Here is a 4,094-nt window from a genome sequence, read left to right as displayed (position 1 = left end):
TCCTGGAACTCACTTTGTAGACCAGGCTGGCCTCGAACTCAGAAATCCGCCTGCCTCTGCCTCCCAAGTGCTGGGATTAAAGGCATGTGCCACCATGCTGGGCAAGATGGGTTATTTAAACAAAAAATTATATACTCCAAATTTTAAAGGCCTAGAGTATAAAATTAAAGTGTAAATAGGGTTTTGTTCTTTTTTTATTAGATATTTCTTTATTTACATTTCAAATATTATACCTTTTCCTAGTTTCCAATCTGAAAACCCCCTATCCCCTCCCTTTTCCCCTGATCCCCAACCTGCCTGCTCTCTCTTCCTGGCCCAGGCATTCCCCTACACTGGGTCATAGAACGTTCACAGGACCAAGGGCCTATCCTCCCATTGATGACAGACTAGGCCATCCTCTGCTACATATTCAGCTAGAGCCATGAGTCCCACCATGTGTTTTCTTTGGTTGTGGTTTAGTCCCAGGGAGCTCTGGGCTACTGGTTAGTTAATATTGTTGTTCCTCCTGTGGGTCTATAAACCCCTTCAGCTCCTTGGGTACTTTCTCTAGCTCCTTCAGAGGGGACCCTGTGCTCCATCCAATGAATGGCTGTGAGCATCATCTATATTTGTCAGGCACTGGCAGAGCCTCTCAGGAAACAATTATATCAGGCTTCTGTCAGCAAGCTCTTGTTGGCATCCACAAAATTATGCAGGCATTAACAACAGTAAATTTATGAAATTCTTAGACAAATGGATGGATCTGGAGGATATCATCCTGAGTGAGGTAACCCAATCACAAAAGAACAAACATGATATGCACTCACTGATAAGTGGATATTACCCCAAAAGCTCAAAAATACACAAGATACAATTTAAAAAAAAAAGAAAGAAACTCAAGAAAAATCAAGACCACAGTGTGGATACTTCGATCTTTTTTAGAAGGGGTAACAAAATACCCATGGATGGAGTTACAGAGACAAAGTATGAAGAAGAGATTGAAGGTATTACTATCTAGTCTTTTTTTCTAATGAAGCCTTTCTCCAAGGCTGGAAGAAGACAGAAATCTCAACCTCCCCTCATGTGCTTTTTCTTTGATTGCCTCTACATTTTCTGGAGTAGCAGTCTATGATTTCAATGAATCTTGATTTTTCTCTCCAAAGGATGTAAAACATCAACAACAAACAACAAAAAACAACAACAACAAAAAACAACAACAAAATGTTCCTGTTGTAGATAGGTTTCTTCATATGCATTTTGAGATGTTTGAAATACTTGCTGGATATTTGCCTCTGTCCTTTGCTGACTTGCTTGATATTAGATAATCTGTTTTTTTTTTTTTTCTTACTTGGTTTCTTATCAGTAAAAAGAGACTGAACAATGATTGTTTCCCTTGACATTTTGTGAATAGAAGAAGATAGGTCTTTTTCAGTGCATGGTAAATGGGTAAGTTCATAGGGTGACTAGTAAAAGTTGTTGTAAATATAATTTTATTATTTCATAGCAATGGTGTATACAGAGGAAGAAAATTGAGCTTTTTGAATTGTGCAATTACTTCCAGACTCATGAAGATACAATTTTGTACCTTTGTACCTTTGCTTTCATGTCAATAGAATGAGAATACAATGTCATGTCACAATTCATTTATCACAATTATGGTTTTGAAATGTAGCTGACAATCCAAGCGGATTTTGAATCAAAATGTTCATCTATTAAATATTCGTGTGAGAAAAGACAAACACAAACCTTTTTTTTTAAAATGATGTAATGGATTTACGTACAGCTTTTGCCATAACTGTTTTCTTCATCATAATATGGTCCCAACCACTAGACCAGATGAAATGTCATTCAAGAATATGCATGTTTCTGACTTTAGAATATCTTCTCTTCCTTTGGACTTGAAGACAGTATCACAGCTAACATAGAATGCATTCCTTCTTGCCATATTTTTAGCACAAGATCAAAGTTACATAAACATCTTTTTGGAAAATTTTCTCAAGGAGCCAACTTCTCTTCACAAAATTGTCAATAATGGACCCACCAAATCTCAGGATCTTAGGCTAGGAACTGTCTTCAACACTGCTCAGGATTTCAGTCCAAATATATCACTGCTATGAACAAAATGGATAATAAATACATTGTAATATTACTATATAACCACATTTAATACATGATATTAGAAAATGACAATTTTTACTTGATTCAATTCCTTTACCATTACCTTCCTTATGTTCTTCTTTGGATGGGATAGAAAGGACCAAATTATTACATCGTGAGTATTTGTAACTAAGAGTGAAGTACCAAAAGTAGAATATATGTATAAAGAATATTTAAACATAAATTATAAAATTTAACATAGGAATTTTGAAATGTCTTTTCCATATTAAATTATTCTAAAATGAATGTGTTTAAATCAGAATTTTAAAATTATTAAAATGAATAATTGGCATGCAGATACAAATAAGACATAAGACATTAATAAGTAATTTTGCTGAATATCCATTTGTATTCAGCAAAACTTGGTAAATTTTAGAATATTTAAAATATGTTTAATTTTACTTTTAATTGTATTAATTTTATTCTTTTCTTTGTTTTCATTGGTGTATTTGTGGGTGTGTATATATATGTGTGTATGCTTGGAAGTTATAGGTCAATGCCAGAGTTATTCCTCAGTCACTTGGGATATTATTACTATTACTATTACTATTATTATTATTATTATTATCATTAATTTATTATAAAAAGCTGACCCACTGAACCTTTCCAAGAGAAATTGACTGGACATGCTGCTAGGTGAGCTCCAGGAGTCTCCTGGCCTTCACTGCTTCTCCTTATGGATTACAAATGCTGCCACAAGGCCAGAATTTGTGTAAGATATATGGACTTGAACCTATCCATTGACATGAAATTCTTCTGAACATTATTGTGTCCACTCAAAATGTGTATGCCAAACCTATCTACAAGAGTGCCTTCAAAGCAAAATCCTTTGAAGAGATAATCATAAAAAGCCATAAAAGCTTAACCACAAAATAACTTTCTTTACAATCACTCTGATGATTTTCTTTATATAAATTGCTGGTTCAAATTTTATTTTCCTTTAACCAGAAAAAACAAAAGCAGACATATCTATAAATCTATAGTAATTTTCTCTAGTTTCAATAAACAAGATAACCAAGGAGATTTCTGCATCCTTGGTTATGGTTTAAGAACTTAAATGGAATTAGTGTATGTGTTTCAGAGGACAGTTTGTGCTCAGTGCACGAAGTAGTTCAAGATTTTTGACAAATATTAAAATTTATTTTCAGTTTTTCTGCTTTCAATACAATAGCAGAAAAATTCTCCCAAGAAGGACAGATGATAATGTAGTGTGAGAAAACTATAATTGACAGAGCAGAAACAGAAGAGGTCCTCACTGTAAATCTAGATCAGCAAGCATGCTCAGACCAGAAACTTCTGACTCCATCCATTTTCAATAGTGGACCTGCCGGCCAATTAGATGACTGCAAATGGATGCTGCTGAGGTGTCCTCACTTAAACCGGTTAATTTCATGATTAGAAATTACAAAAGAAATATTTCACCCTAAACTACATAGGAACAAGATTTGATCAGTTTATCTTGCCCCAATTTTTGAGGCAGGATCCTATGTGAGGCAGTTGCACGCAAAATGGCTCAGCTAACTTATCTTCCTTTCAGAAGGAAAATGCAAACCCCCTTTGCCATATGTTGGCAGCTACTCCATTACTGACAGGCTGGTCAAGATCTATGCACAGCACTAAAGAAAGTTGTTTTATTTTGACTCTCATCTAAAGGGGCATTCTTAAGACTCATATATTTGTGCACCCATATGCACAAATATTCTGACGTTATAATGTGTCAGCAACAGCAGCACTGTGACATCTCGTTAGCTTAGGTTCCTTGCAAGAAAAACCACAGATGAAGAAACAGTCAAAAGGGAGCAGCATAGACCAGTCTCTTTCCATCTTTTCTCATTGTCTTTTCTTACATGGGCATAATTCCTTTCTTTTCTTTTCTTTTCTTTTCTTTTCTTTTCTTTTCTTTTCTTTTCTTTTCTTTTCTTTTCTTTTCTCTTCTCTTCTCTCCTCTCCTCTCCTCT

Source organism: Mus pahari, chromosome 12 (genome assembly GCF_900095145.1).
Source record: "Mus pahari chromosome 12, PAHARI_EIJ_v1.1, whole genome shotgun sequence".
NCBI lineage: Eukaryota > Metazoa > Chordata > Mammalia > Rodentia > Muridae > Mus > Mus pahari.
This window is presented reverse-complemented; position numbering follows the sequence as displayed.